This window comes from Microtus oregoni, unplaced genomic scaffold (assembly GCF_018167655.1).
Source record: "Microtus oregoni isolate MIOR12 unplaced genomic scaffold, Mior012 000038F_ref0000394, whole genome shotgun sequence".
Classification (NCBI taxonomy): Eukaryota; Metazoa; Chordata; class Mammalia; order Rodentia; family Cricetidae; genus Microtus; species Microtus oregoni.
This window is the reverse complement of record NW_024543097.1, coordinates 13,891,589-13,908,271: the sequence shown is the minus strand read 5'-3', so window position 1 is coordinate 13,908,271 and position 16,683 is coordinate 13,891,589. Positions and strand designations below refer to the sequence as shown.

The window sequence follows — 16,683 nt, the reverse complement described above, 5'->3', positions numbered from 1 at the left end:
TTCAGCAAGTCAACTCTTAAGTCTTCTAGCAAGGCTCTCATCTATTCCATTTTGAGCATCTTCAAAGATTATGACTCTGGGTCGATATAGAAAACATTTAATAGTTTATAATTAAGAAATCCCTTCATGTAAAAATAAGTTCTTCCTTGCTATTTCACAGTAATTCTCCCTTTTCTATATTATATGGAACTGGTAAATACTGGAATGGCAAGCAGCTTCTGTTTACTATTAAGTCTTCAATTGTCTCTTCTCTTTTCCTTTTAAAAAATCTTTCTCTGTGACCTTTTACATTCCAAAACATTTCTGCTTTTCTTTTACAAACATTTCCCAATTTTCATGCTTCCTCTTAAAATGTGGAAGTCAAAATCAAACAAATAGTTTAATAGGAGCTTATGTAATGCCAAACACATCAAAGAATTATTTCCTAATTCCCTAAATCCTAGTATCAAATGAGTTTTACAGCACACTTTGCTAAAAGCTAGCAAGCCTTGATCACTTCTCTGTGTCTGTTTCATGTGTTCCTGGAACACCCGGTGTTTGAGGGGTGCCAACCTCTCTGGTTCACATCACAGTACCGAGATGCAACACTGGGCATTTGGATCAGAAGAATATTCAGGGTGCCCCCATCAGAGCTTCCTGTGAATCTCACCACAAGGACTTATGTGTTCCGACTGCAAAGCAGAACCACTCAGGAAGCCTTGTTTGCAAACAGGCTCCACTGTTCCCACCACTCCAAATTCATGGTCTTCGGGTAATGTCCGGACTGTGGGATCTGGGAATAACTTTGAATCTGTTTCCTATTGCTCAAAAGTGATTTATATAATTTGTCACCATGATTCTGAATTCCAGTTCTAGCTTTCCAAGTGTTTGTGGCTTTGTTATCTTAGGGTAACCCCTAAAATGTATAAGGATGCTTTTAATTCTGTTGCCTATGCAATAATGGCAATGCAGGACAGAACCCATCGGCAGCACTAGGACAGATTCCTAATGGTCTGCAACCAGCAGGCTCCTGTGCTTTATGGCTGTCTTAGTCAGGGTGTCTACTGCTGTGACCAAACAGCAAGTTGGGGAGGAAAGGGTTAATTTGGCTCATGCTATCAGTACTGCTGTTCATCACTAAAGGAAGTCAGAGCAGGTCCCTGGAGGCAGGAGCTAACACAGAGACCATGGAGGGGTGCTGCTTACTGACATTCTTCCCATGACTAGCTCAGCCCAACCTTCTTATAGAACCCAGGACCAGCAGCCTGGGATGGTACCACCCTCCATGGGCTGTGCTCTCCCTCAATGATACTGATTGACAAAATACCTTGCAGCTGGGTCTCAAGGAGGCATTTCCTCAGCTGAGGCTCCTTCCTCTGAAGACTCTAGAGCTTGTGTTACGTTGACTCGCAAAACCACCCAGTACAATGATAAAGACTTTGGGGGAAGGGTTATATTTACCTAATTATTGAAGGATGTAGTCAGACAAAAAAATATTATCTATTCTTAAATATGGCAATTTATGGAACTGAGTTAAAGGTGATACTAACGTGATAATGATTTTATCCATTGTTATGCCTGTGTAGGCTACATTTCATCGGAGACTGAAGTTCTATCACTCCAGGCATTTGCAAAACAAAAAAAAAAAAAAACAGAATTATAACCAACATTTTCTACCCTAGTTTATCACTCTCTCTCTCTCTCTCTCTCTCTCTCTCTCTGTGTGTGTGTGTGTGTATGTTTGCATTTATATATTTATTTTAGGCTGTCATCAAACCCAGGAATTTGCTTGCTGTTCAAGTGTTTGCCATCAAGCTACACCCCAGTCCTCTATGGAACTTTAAAAACCTCAATGATTGGAGTAGGGGAGGTAGTTGCGTTAGTAAACTGCTTGGCTTGCAAGCTGGAAGACCTGAGTTCATCCTCCAGTAAAAATTGGCAGCGAGTGCCTGCCATGCCAGGGCTGCAGAGAAGGACACCAGAGGTGGGCAGCAGTCCTAAGGCTGACACTCGAGCTTGTCCTCTGGTTCCGGACTGATCAGTTCTCATCAGACACTCGGTCATGGGTGCTGCAATACTAAGAAACAGAAGTGCCACTTCTGGACAAAGGATGCAATGCCCTTTAGAGCATTTGGCCAACCGGCAACATTTACTGGTTCAAAGTTCAACTGCTTTAGGGAGTTTCCTAGTAGATTACTTTAAAATTTCCTTCCACTCCAGGTTCAGTTTTTTTCAGACTACCACGTTTCACCATGCCACTGCTTGTTACGTCTTTACTAAACTACACACAAACAACTCCAGGGAGAATTAAAACAGTTCACTGCAACTGACTCAGGTTTACTGGTTATTTGACAATGGGATATATTCCAATAGAAAGCGGAACCTATATCAAAAGAAGGAGAGAAAAATTGAGTTCTGATGTTCAGCAGAGTTAGTGAGCTGACCTTGGAATTGTATAAACACACATTTCTTTCCCATTTAGCTTTCTGCTGGCATAGACAGTTCTGTCTGCAATAATGTTAATGCATCATTTATTTATATCAAAAGCCTGCCCTAGACGAGAGACCTAAAAATGCAGTAGCTGACAGTCTTTGTTCAGAGAGTAAAAGCACCTGAGAAAGGTCTCATTCCTAAATGTCCTAAATGTGTTATTCTATGAAATTAATGTTCCAATATTCTGCTTCCAGTCATTGAGCCATGAGTTGCCTATAAATATGCTCAAACCTGCACCTCCTCCTTCCTCTTCTGCATGTATTGTCTCTGACTGTGCATTAGAACCTCCAAGAAAGCAGGGATGGGGTGACAAAAATTACCAATTAATGAGACTTCCTATAAAATTTGGGAAATTTACTTTCTTACAGAAATTTGATTTTTCATTGTAATTGTTGCTTGCAAAGAGTTTAATAAGATTAAATCAATGCCACACAAACAGATTCTGTAAGAAGTACTGTATTTATTTTCAATTCAAAACTAGCATCATTGCATAATCTATTTCTACTAAATAACATCTGATGCTTGTTTTTCTATGTAATATTCAAGGTTAAAGATGTAGGTTAAACTATACGTTTGTTTTGCCACCATGTATTATATTAAAGAAAACCTTACTGTGTCATTGCCTGGGATTTTTATTTTCTTTACTCTATGATGGCTTTCATTTAGGGATTTAGGATTGTGGATCATGACTAAGAACTGAAATGGACAAGACAAGCGTCCTGTGTCTTTGTGTAAGACAATTCTGGGAATGCAAAGGAACAATGAGCCATAGAATCCAAGTTCATCCAGACGTTAGCAATCCACTTTCATTATGGTAACTCACGTTTTGAGATAACAAGCCAACTGATAATATCAAAGCTTTTGTTCTTGAAGTAAAACGAGGATTCCTGATCTTACCCCTTGCTTTGATTCTCCCAACTCTGATTTTTTTTTAAAAAAAGAAAAACTTAAATATGGTTGATTGAATATGGTAACATTAAGTTTTATTGGTGAAATGCTTAATCTTTAATTGTGAAGTGGTCGCATATTATCAGAAAATATATATAGTATATATATAATATGAATATAAATATTAGTATGCTCAAACTCTTTGTCTGAATGTAGTGAATAAAGGCAGTAATTTCAACCACAAGATTAGAATGATAGCTTGTTTGAATGTTGGAATTTCTCAGTTTCATCTTCTATTTCTAAATCTTTCAGTTATTATGATATAAATGGATGTCCATTTTAACAGCTAAAACCTCTTAACATCTACACCTTTATAGTCAAATGCAATTCTGAGATTGGACTTCTCTTAGTATTCTCCAAGGGAACATAAATCTCCAGATGTTATATATGATGCATGCTGACATCTCTTGTAGCTGACATGTGGCCACTGGAAAGAATCATGACTTTACTTTAAAAGTCTATCTCATCTCTGCTAGTTACATGAAATACAATGAACATTTTAGATATTAAGAAAGCAGAACTATCTAGGTTCCTTTGTCTTAGATTTCTCTTCTCATTGTTGGATTTCCCCCAATATCAACAAAGGAATGAAAAGATACTGCTTGAACTATTGTGCCTACTTGAAACTAGTATGTATTATTCGATCAACCAAGAGTTATCAAATGACTTTGTTAATTTCATGAAGTATAACAGATTATGCAAAGGTGAAGACAAGAGGCACGGGAGACTCCATCTTCAAAGTCACTATGCCAATTAAGGCTAGGCGACTATTCATGATTTTCTATGATTATTTACTTTAGGCATTTGCTTTATTTATCTGGAAATACCCATTTCAGAAAATAGTGAAGAAACTATCATAAAACATTTTTAAAAAATGCTTTCATGGTATTTCCCCTCTATTGCTTTTTGAAACATGTCATAATATGACAACCACTTGGAGAAAAAAGAAAGATAAAAGATAGGGAATAGAATTCAACATGAATTAGTATTTCTACTGGGACCTCAAGTTACACTAGCCAGAAATAGGAGCTGATTTTAGTCTCAAGATTGTGTGTGTGTGTGTGTAGGTGGGTGAGGGTGGGTATGGGTATGCAGGTGGAGAGCATTATAAATTTTAGAATATACTAAGACAGTAAAAAACATTCCAAACTCTCTTCACTTTCACTCTCTCCCCATCTCCTGTTTCAGCTGCGACTGAGATGGTTCTGGAATCTATTGGAGAAGGGGTCGGAAATTTAAATGGTAAAACAACAAAAATACTTTGCCTTTAGTACTAACAAGGGACTAGACTATCTAGTTGTGCATGGGAAAGAAAGGGTGTATGCCTTGTTCCGCACAGGGGTAAACTTTCTGAGAATGTTTTCGAAGAGTTCTTCAGTAAAGGTAGGAGTCAGTAACCTATACTTGTATTTACGTGAGAAGCAACTATTACTATGTTTGAGTTATTTTATTAGTGGATTATTGTTCATTTTCTATTTAATTTTCAAAATAATACAGGGCATTTGAATCTGCAATCTCTCTCTCTCTCTCTCTCTCTCTCTCTCTCTCTCTCTCACACACACACACACACAAACAGTATATAGATGCAATGCCAAGAAGCTTTCATTTACTCCAATCATGCAAGATGAATGTCTGATTATCTATTCCTTATTTACAGGAAAAACCAAACCAAACCATTGAGGCTCAGGTTTGTCTTACATTTGTGTGCTGTGGAGGGTATTTGTGAACTTGGGAAAATCCCAGCATTCTTTACAGGCGTTACAGGACAGTCCTCACAGAGAGATTATAACCATGCAAGGTATTGGCTCCAGGCTAACATGATAAGCACATTTCACAAAGATTCATACACTGGTCACAACTTTCACTGGAAAATATTGAAAATGTCTGTTCAAGAGGGAATCATAGCATAGAGCTTCCTGTTTGACTAAAGTGAGATATTTCTTGAATGTTTAGATTCACTAATACAGAACGGTAATTAGAGGAGGTGTGTAGGTGAGGGGAGGAGACAGGAAGCGGCTGTCTCTTCATGCAGTGATAGGCTGGGAAAGCTGGTTGGAGACCTCAGCTTGAAGGGACAATGGGGGTCAAACCTCAATGCTAGCAGAATCACCTGGGGCTGTGGACACAGATTGCTGGCCCCTAACCTCAAGTCTCCTACTCAACTGGGCCACTATGTGGCCCAGATACTTGCATCTCCCCATTTCTAAGTAGTGTTCCTGCATCAGGACAGGGCACCAAATATCAGGTGTGAGAAAGTTTTGGGCCCAATGGGGTTTAAACCCTACGTCTTACTAAATGTGGGATTGCTAACTGATCCACCCCTTCCTGGCCCTAGTTGCTAATTTAGGAGATGGAGGTGACTGTGTTCTGTGAACACTACATAGGACAATGTAGTTAGTCTGGTGCCTAACATACATGAACAGCTCCATAGGCTCTCACCATGAATCACTAAACTTTTATACATAAAGCATACACAGTTCTCCTTGGATTAAATGGAATTACATATATAGAAATAATTCTCACACAACAGGATAATACCAAAGCAAGTTGGATATAATGCAGCTGTAGTTGTCTTTTAGAGGAATTATGGAGTCAAGCCAACACTATCACTAATATCTTAAACTCATAGTAATTCAATCATGGTTGGCACATCAGTGTTAAGGGAATCCATGGTAACCACACAAAGTAACCCCCCGCCCCCACGTATTAGTGCCAGCAATTATTTGGCATTTGCTACATTAGTTAAACTGTGTAATAGTATGTGAGATATCACTTTTTGCTTCCTGGACCTTTGGAAGGCCGATTTTCTCCCCAGTCTCCCTTGCAGGGAGTAGAAGCTGACAGCTGTGTCTTGAGGCACTGATTCTCTCACAGGCCCTTTGAGAAATAAGGTAGTAAACGTAAAAGGTATTAAGAATCTATTACTGCAGCTAGATTATTAAGAATAATCATTTTTATTTAGAAGACAACAGCTAATTTCTTTCATAGCTAACAAGTATTTCTCGTGAACACAAAACTAGGCTTTAGAAAATACCAATTTGAGGTGCATGTGTCACAATAGGAAAAAACTGAAGATTTTTCATTTCAAGAAATACAAATTGTTTGCTTTTCATTGAGATTTATACAGAGAAGCAAAGACCTTTAGAAAATAAATAATCTTGAACAAGAATAGCAATAAATGCAAATGCATCTTGCATGCTCTGACAATCCTTAAATTTAATCCTTTTCTGGGGGCCCTGGAGGATAGTCTTAGTTGAAGCAAACCAAGAGATGTCAATCAATTGACACAGCTCAGGTATGAAGCAACAGCAAGATGGAGTTGTCAAATGAATCTAAAGCTACATGCAGTATCAGAAAAAAAATAATAAACATGCGAGGGGGAATTCCAGTTTTATTCTGAAAAATTAAAAAAACTACAATCAAAGTAGAGTGTGAGGGCTCCTAAAACAGCAAATGATGGCGTCTACCAGGTGTGACCTCCACCGAGGCCATGTGCTCAGCTCCTTCTATGGCAAAGGCATTTGAGGGGAGGGGCGAGGATAAAGAAGTCATGACACCCACTCTACTGGGCTCCAAGTATCCCACTGGTGTAGAGAACTCTTTGTCCCTCTGCCCTGAAGAAAGCACGGACATTTTCCTTAAAGACATCTCAGGTGGCAGTGGCAGCTTCTCTGTTATAGCCCAGCAAACTGAGGCACAAGGACAGGAACATTATATAATAAAGGCACCCTTGTTGTTCTTGCCCCGGGCGAAGGGGAGAAAAGTCAGTGAATACAGAGTATGAGCATGCATTCATCCCAAAGTCTCACCCAGCCAATTTCACCTCCCCACTCCACCCTCATGAAACATGGCTGCTTACGGGGAAAACCAGGCTTGAGCTGAACTTCATTAGACAAAATGAACAACATAATTTTCTAAACTAAGACCGATAATGAAAAATATTTTACATGACTGCCAGCTCTCTGTGCAATGTTTTCAGTGTAACGGAATGTAGAGACCCAACTGTAATTATAGCTGAAAGAGGAGTTTTATATAATGTTGTTTGGGAAAAAAAATCAATGAAATGCAAAGATGAACCTTATTATAAAGATATAACATATTTGAATATATGATGTTCTCTGTTTAATGTCAGAGAGAGAGAAAGATACATACACACACAGAAAGAGAGAGAGAGAGAGAGAGAGAGAGAGAGAGAGAGAGAGAGTATTTTTCACTGATAGGTGGATAAACATCAATGGATTTTCTTTCTATTGCAACAGAAAGTTAAGGAGGTATTCGTATGTTAAGGCACACGAAGGCATACTTTACAGGATTATTGTACTGGGCCATCAATGCCTTTTCTATACAAAGGACTTTTATATTAGGTTGTCAAGGAAATTCATCAGGTTCATAAAAATATAAATCCTCCAACATCAATAAATAAGTATCAAGTGAGTCCTCGGTGCTGCTGTCATCCCTCCCCTCGCTGCTTTGACAGGTAGAATCCCTGACAATGAACTTGCTGTAAAACAACTGGAGTTCAAGATGAACCTTTCTGCTGCAGAGAACCTGAGGTAAACACACCCATTTGCTTCAAGTGCTGCCTGGCTCTACTTCATTCACGCAGCGTTTAGGTTTAATTGACAGAACACATCGGCATGGTTTCCATAAACCCTTTTACTGAACATATATCCTGACTACAGTGTCACATTAAGAAATGGCAGGCAATCTGTCTTCATGTCATATTTAATAGATTTCTAGTAAACAGCCCACAAGTGCTCTTCCTAACAGGTGATAGGTTCTATTAATGTCCTGTTGTCCTTTCATAATTAAGGGCCTGGCAACCTTTCCATTATAGTCAGGACCCCGGAGAGAGAGCAAAAGGGATGGTTTCCATGTGTCTTGGCCCTGACAACAATGCCTCCCTTTGCCCCACTGACTTTACAGGCCATGGGGATCCACTGATAGTTTGTCTAAAAAGCAAAACAAACAGAAAAACCACAAACAAAACAAAACCAAACCTGGAATGCTGGCTTGTCCCATGGCAATCTTTTCTTACTGGTCCCTTTTTCCTAGCTTTTTTGGTCCTTCAGTCAGCCCCTGTGCCTACCTTTACTTCTCTGTGAAATAATATAGCTATGCAGTTCTCACTAACACCATCTCTACCTGGATGTGGTGTTTCTCTGTAGCTTTGGAGCCTGTCCTGGAACTAGCTCTTGTTGACCAGGTTGGCCCTGAACTCACAGAGATCCACCTGTCTCTGCCTCCCCTCCCGAGTGCTGGGATTAAAGGCGTACGCCCCCACCTCCCGGCTTCAAGGTTGTTTTTTAATTTAAAAATCAACATCAAAATGGCAAAGAGAATCAAGATACCGAAAACAGTAAACCTCTCTCCACAAAACAAATGCAAGCCCACCAGAAAATTCATGGGACAAAATTTTAACTTCTGGAGTGCATCCCAGAGGCACACTTGCAAGAACACAGCAACATCCAACCCAGAATCAGAGGGCAGAGTCTAGGCTATGTTTCCCAACATTGCAGGGATGTGCCATACTCTACCTGCACTAGTCCACACCAGGAATGGAAACAGAAAGGACTGGGCTTAGTGTAGATTAGCGGGTCCAGGGAAGAGAAAGGAGACAACTGTCACGAGAAATGAGGAGGTTGGTGGGGCACGCTCTGGATTGCCTTCATTTGTTTTAAAGGGAACAAAATGAGTTTGGATTACCAAAAGAAATGAGAGTCCTTTTCGGACCTGCAGGGTAAGTGCTTTTCGTGAGCCTTGTTATTTCTACCACAGTGTCCAGTGAGCAAATACATTCTTAGTAGTTTGCGTAAGTAAGGTTTTGAATTCTCGGCTTTCCCAGACTGAACTAGCTGCATCTAAGTAGAGAAGGTAAAGGGAAGAAGTTACACAGGGCAGCAGATCAGTATCCCACAGCTGTTCTAAGGGTTGACTTAGGAATTGAAAACTCAAAGTGTCAGGGTTCAGTTTCTACTCACTTAACTTTCAAGCTATGGCATCTTATGAATTTGTAGCATGAACTGCACTCAATTATTTTGTTCATATTTGCACACTGTATGCTACTGCAAACAAACGGGTGCTTGCTGCTCAAACGCCAAAGCTGACAGGGTCTTCAGGGTTAGGTTGTGTCCAGTTCCAGGATACAGGAAGCCAGCGGAGAAACCCAGTTTTCAGCACCTGTGGGCTCCTGGTTCTCATGTATTTTATTGCACACCAGCAACATCCTTTATTTGTAAGCCCAACCTTCCCTTTATTAGCTGTTATTATTCATGAATGACTTCCTTTCCTGCTAGCAAGAGAGCCTAGATAGCAGGTGAGTCAAAGTCAATTAAAAACTAAAATGTCTATCAGGCATCCACGTTCCTACCTGCTCTACAGTGGCGTTAGATTACCCTGTAAGGACTAGTTAAGTACTGAGAAAGATTACTCGGGACACTACTATTCACCTCAGCATACAATCAGGGCATGTGCATAACTTCATCAGCATGCATTTGGGGCAAAGAGAAGAGTATTTTTCTGCTGAAATTGTATGTACTTTCCTAGAGTAAAAACTTTATCCTAACCTTTTGTAGAAAATCAGAATGAATTAGCATGGTATATACAATAACCTGCTATGCCATCATGCCAGGAGTTTGACCAATTCCCTTTCACGGAAGCCTGAAAATGTCAAGTTCATTTTCAAACCCATGGCTAGTTTCATCTACTTTAAACCAAAAGTGACAAAATAGGAATTGACTGGGGTAAGATTCTGCTAGCCACTGCTCTTAATATTTGATAATCCATGGGAGGCAGGTATACCACACACTGCTGTGACAGAACAAAGATGACAGATAAACTCCTGTGACCAAATTAATTGGAAATAGATGCCTCAGTCTTGTGATCCCATTTCAGGTTTGGAGAGAATTATATGCATCTTCAGAGCACGCCATGTCTAAAGATGATTAGTCTGTGCTTCTGGCATCAGGCTGTCATGGCTGGCGTGTTGCCAAGGGTCTCGAGAGAAAGCTAAAAGTTCAGCGGAGGTGTTGCAGACCATGGAGCAGTTCCAGAACTACCTTGGAGAACATTCTGGCTTTTCTGTTGAGAACTCATCAGTTTGAGAGCTATTCCCTTCGTGCCTGGGCTGTGTTTCCACACTGCTCTAAGCAACCCTTCTTAAACTGGCCTCTTGTTTTCTTCATTTTCATCATGCAGCTGACAAACAATCCACTTCATGGCTGTCTGCTCACCCATGTCTACCTACCTTTTCTGCCCTTACTATTCTCACACCCATCAGAATGGTGAAGGAAGGTGACGAATTCCGAAGGGAACTCTTAACATTTCTCAATTGTGTGAAACAACACCACGATGTGCAAGAGGCAAATGGCAACCAGCTAGAAATCGCAAATAGCGGAGGAAAGAAGACCAAATGTCAAGCATAGCCCCAAAGCTGTTAATTAAATGACCACATATGATACAAGTTGTTAATTGTAATTAAATCATTATCTTTGGGGGATTTGCTCTAAAACAAAACAGCAGTGTTTGTGAGGAGAGTGGAGGAAGGAAAGAGGAAACACTTGGTGCCCACTGTCTCTGCTGAAGTTAAAAATAGGGACAGCAGACATTGTTGCTTTTTATGGAGACTTTAACACATAAAACTAATAACTTTGGAAGATTATAATAATGCCTACTGAGGTTAAATAATGTTGTATTTCTGCTCAGAAATATAAACTGAATGCTTTTCACTGTGCTGCCCACTCTACAAAGTGACTGGAATAAATGTGTGAGAGAAAATATTGCTGGAGCAAAAAGTCCAGGGTCTAAACAGATCTATGTTTGTGTATGGATTAAAAGCCCCTTGCCTCGACAGAGCAGCTTTGACAAAGAGTACAAGAAACGGACAACTGTTTTAATAGACATTTCTTATAGGTATGTTTGGTTTCTAATTACAAATGATATCAACTCTTACAAATTAACCACTGTCTTCAGGGCAAAGGAAAGTATGAATTAAATATAAAGGAAAATATAAAATCATGTTAAAGTAAATGTTAGAGCAACAGAATGGGATCTGGAGACTATATCAGATATAGCTATCACTTTATCTGCAATATGAATAATATTATAAATATTCCCTTTTAACTCAATACCTCATCTTGTAGGGGTATTTTTATTGTTGGTGTATTTTTTTACTTGATATAAAAATAAAAGCCAAATAAGTAATGGATATTCAACTTCTTACAGATAATATTAATTTTTAATTTATATTTACTGTTGTTAAATAGAATATTTGTTTAACTAAGTAAAGATGTGTTGCATTTGTTTAACCTTGCCTGCCTAAGGTTCCTGATTGGTCTAATAAAAAGCTGAACTGCCAATAGCTAGACAGTAGAGGGACAGGTAGGGCTGGTGGGCACAGAGACTAAGAAGGAAGAGGACTCTAGGCTTGAGAGAAGAGGATGAGGATAAAGAGAAGGAAGCACCTGGAGCCAGACAGACACAAAGGAGACAGGAAAGTAAGGCATACAGAATAAAAGAAAGGTAAGAAGCCCCAAGGGAAGATGTAGATGAAGAAAAACAGGTTAACTTATAAGAGCTAGTGGGACAAACATAAACCAAAACTGAGCATTCATAACTAATAATAAGTCTGTGTCATGATTTGGGGGCTGGTAGTCCAAGAACACTTGCTACAGTTACTCTGTTTGCTTTTTAAAGGGAGGGAATAGGTATCAGAATCTTCATTTGGTAATTAAGAGCAGGACAGAGATTGTTTTCCAAGACGGTATTATGTGCATTATTCTAATAGGAATAAGAATAAAGAAAAAAAACAGATATATAATCATGTAGGTAGTAGAGTTTTTCTGCAATACCAAAACCTATAATACAAAAAAAAAATTTTCAAATGAAAGGAAATGTTCTGAAGCAGGAGCTTTGTGTGAAATCCTTCATGTGCTCTCTCCTAAATATTTCAATGGCTTCTTCAGGTCAGTGGTTCTCAATCTGTGGGTCACCCATGGAGTTGAATGACTCTTTCACAGAGTTGTGGAACACCTTCACAAAACACAGACACTTCTATTATTATTCAGAACAGTAGTGAAGTAGCAATGAAAAGAAATTTCTGGTTGGGGTCACCACAACATGATGAACTAACTACATTGGAGGGCGGCGGCATTAGGAACGTTGAGAACCACTGTTGTCAATGAAGATGCCTAAAGTAGCTCAGAATACAATTTATTGAGTCCTGGTAGCATGACCTGCTCTCTGCTCATTCTTCTAGGACACTATGTACCCAGAAGATACAGTGTGTTTATGGATTATGACCTTGTCTATTGTTTTGAAACATGGCTTTAGGGCAAAGATATTTAAAGGCAAGAAATTCAGTATACATTAGCAGATCTTAAACAGATGCCCTGCAATCATGGCTGTGAAAGAAAAAATGAGGAAACAGCCTTGGAGGCCCTTCGGCTTGACCAGGAAGCTCTAGTGAGGTCAGACAGTGACCACTTCCATACCTATTCTAATGATAAAAGATAACACTTGCACAGTGTTGAAATCATCATAGGACACATTAGAAGAACTGGAACTGCTGAAAGAGGATTTCTGTTAACTAATTATATCTTGTTTAAAAGAATACAACACTAGATTTATATAAACATATTTCAAAAAAGCACATAAAAATCTACCAATGCTAACTTAAAATCATCAAAAAAATAGAAATGACTTTTTTAAAAAACACAGGGATGATTTTAATGTATTTTTCATTATTTAAGAGAAATATTCTTAATAGGATCCAATGACAAAATATTTAGAAGTGATCTTCATAATATGCCCTGTAGACAAAACATGTACATATTCTCAGCTGTGTGACTGATCTGAAACCAAGTAGCTGTATCAGGAGCCTAGCAAAGTATCACCTTTCTTTCGATTCATTACCATGTATGCTTCTGCAGTAGAAACAAGTTCATCTGGGAATTTACTAGTCAGCACTTCCCACTTCTGCAATTTAAAAGTTTTTTTTCAGTCATTTTCCCTTGAAGATGTCACCCCGGGTACTGACACATTCATAAGCATAATCAACACCTTTGGAGCAATAAAAAAAACTGCTATGAGTTGAATCCATAGACTGATACAATTAGTCTTTTTTTCTAAGAAGTTTAGTTTTAGGAGACTTTTCTTGCAGGGGACCGAAGAAATAATTCTCTTAAAGCACCAGAATATAATTAAAGGTTACATATGAATGAAATACCACGAAAACTATAAATGAACACTATCAATAATAGAGAAAATGTGAAATTGTTACTTATACAAATTAGAATAATTATTCATCTTGATATGGTACTATATTTGATTTTTTGATTTAAATATAATGTGCTAGAGAGATGGCTCAGTGATTTGAACTTTCATAGAGCCTAAGTTCAGCTCTCTGTACACCTACCACGTGGCTCATAACTGTCTATAATTCCAGCTGCAAGGAATCTGATGTCCTCTTCTGTATTGCATGCACATGTAGTTAAATGCACAAACTAACACAGAGACACGCTTATATACACATGAATAAAAATAAAATCAATCTTTGAAAAAAGATAAATATCACAACAATCCCATGTTTTGTTTAGCTTACTGAAGGGAATTTTTCACACTGGAATTTAACATCAGGATTAAAATTTCCCATAGCCAAGAATGAAACTGGTCAGCATTTGTGTCATGCGGTTAACTCCTGATGCCTTGACATTGAGAAGGACAGCGCCATGTGTCTGTATGTGCATGGGGTTGTTTTCCCAGAACCACAGAGGAGGCGAACATTTGGAGTTCATACTGTTCCTAGTAACTCCTGATTCCATGACACGGAGGATAGTACCACGTGTCTACAGGTACATGGCTGTCTTCCTCAAACCCCAGAGGAGGGTACAGTTGGAGTTCATACTGTTCCTAGTTCTCCCTGAGCCAAGAGGGAGAAGACAAAAAGAGCAGTTCGTGTCGCTTCTAAAGATTAGAGTTCTATTAGATTCTGGGCCACATATGGTCACCATCACTTAACAATGACTAATTGTTTGGTGAGGAAGGATTAAAGGAGCACTCTCTGGAGTTATTCTCTATAAATTGGAATTATGGCTCCATCATGGAAAACTGCATTTCAGGTTTCTGTGCCTTAGTTTCCTCACCTGTGAAACAGAAGTAATAGTCTATAAGCAGGTTATCAGGATTAAGTTCATAAAAATGAAGCCGTCACATAGCAATAGGTACTTGGTGAATAAGTTTCTATTACTACTTAATGTAAGAAGTTTGGTAGTTTCTGTAGCAAGCAGGTAAGCAAAGGAAAGTATAATGTAAACATGAAAGATGAAGGTCCCTGATTCCCAAAGACTGTCTTTTGGCATCTTACCCATTCATCGTCTTAAAATTGCTAGGTTTTGTTTCTGATGTGAAATGTCACAATAATGATCAATTTTCATTATAGAGTGTGTGTGTGTGTGTATATATATATATATATGCACACACAAATAAATTATCTATCTATCAATTTTCATTATAGAACACTAGTTCTCAAAATGTGCTAGGTCCACATTTAAGGCTCACTGGCTAAATCTCCCGATTTCTTCTAAAGAGTTAATGTTATAAGTAATATTATGATTTTAGTCTGGCTTATTGACAGAGGGTTTCAGGAAATAACTTCCCAAACATGAACTAGAATGTAGGTGCACATAACTGGAAGCCAAAAGAACAAAAGAGCTGGTCTTTCTCTTGGCTCACCATGTATTTTTTTCAAGCCTAGCATCTCACTTTTAGTCTGTTTTGTTCAACATAACTACACATTGAATGGGCAGACAGTGTGAGCAAGGAGGAGGTGGAGCATGCCAGTGGTCTTTCTGAAAGCAGAAATGGTGGTACAACTTTTCTCTGCGGAATCACCATGGCGGCTGGGACCCTGTACACATATCCTGAAAACTGGAGAGCCTTCAAGGCCCTCATTGCTGCTCAGTATAGTGGGGCTCAGGTCCGCGTGCTCTCCGCACCACCCCACTTCCACTTTGGCCAAACCACCCGCACCCCTGAATTTCTCAGAAAATTTCCTGCTGGCAAGGTTCCAGCATTTGAGAGTGATGATGGATTCTGCGTGTTTGAGAACAATGCCATCTCCTATTATGTAAGCAACGAGGAACCTGTGAGGAAGTACTCCAGAGGCAGCAGCTCAGGTGGTGCAGTTGGTGAGCTTTGCTGACAGTGATATTGTCCCTCCAGCCAGCACCTGGGTGTTCCCCACCTTGGGCATCATGCACCATAACAAACAGGCCACCGAAAATGCAAAAGAAGAGGTGAGGCGAATCCTGGGGCTGCTGGACACTCATTTGAAGATAAGGACTTTCTTGGTGGGTGAGCGAGTGACTCTGGCTGATATCACTGTTGTCTGTACTCTTCTGTGGCTCTACAAGCAGGTCTTAGAGCCTTCTTTTCGCCAGGCCTTCCCCAATACCAACCGATGGTTCCTCACCCGCATTAACCAGCCCCAGTTCACGGCAGTCTTGGGGGAGGTGAAGCTGTGAGAAGATGGCCCAGTTTGATGCCAAGAAGTTTGCAGAGAGCCAGCCTAAAAAAAGATACTCCAAGAAAAAAAAAGGGTTCACGAGAAGAGAAACAGAAGCCCCAGGCTGAATGGAAAGAGGAGAAAAAGGCAGCTGCCCCAGCTCCTGAGGAGGAGATGGATGAGTGTGAGCAGGCACTGGCTGCTGAGCCTAAGGCCAAGGACCCCTTTGCTCACTTGTCCAAGAGTACCTTTGTGTTGGATGAGTTTAAGCGTAAGTACTCCAATGAGGACACCCTCTCCATGGCGCTGCCATATTTTTGGAAGCACTTTGATAAGGACGGCTGGTCCCTGTGGTATGCTGAATATCGCTTCCCTGAGGAGCGCACCCAGACCTTTATGAGTTGCAACCTCATCACTGGCATGTTCCAGCGATTGGACAAACTGAGGAAGAATGCCTTTGCTAGTGTCATCCTCTTTGGAACCAACAACAGCAGCTCCATTTCCGGCGTTTGGGTCTTCCGAGGCCAAGAGCTTGCCTTTCCGCTAAGTCCAGATTGGCAGGTGGACTACGAGTCATTTACATGGCGGAAACTGGATCCTGGTAGCGAGGAGACCCAGACCCTGGTTCGAGAGTACTTTTCCTGGGAGGGGGCCTTCCAGCATGTGGGCAAAGCCGTCAATCAAGGCAAGATCTTCAAGTGAACATGTCATGCCATCGCCTAGCTGCCTGCACCTACCCTTCTGGGGAGATGGGGGTCATT

General features: G+C 39.9%; 1 protein-coding gene and 1 pseudogene across 1 annotated transcript in view; one reads left to right on the top strand and one right to left on the bottom strand.

The window, feature by feature from the left end:
- Window positions 1–16,683, bottom strand: part of Fbxl17 (F-box and leucine rich repeat protein 17) — a 490,002-nt gene that overhangs the window by 124,686 nt on the left and 348,633 nt on the right. The window lies entirely within an intron of this gene.
- LOC121433410 lies at window positions 15,297–16,624 on the top strand (annotated as a pseudogene).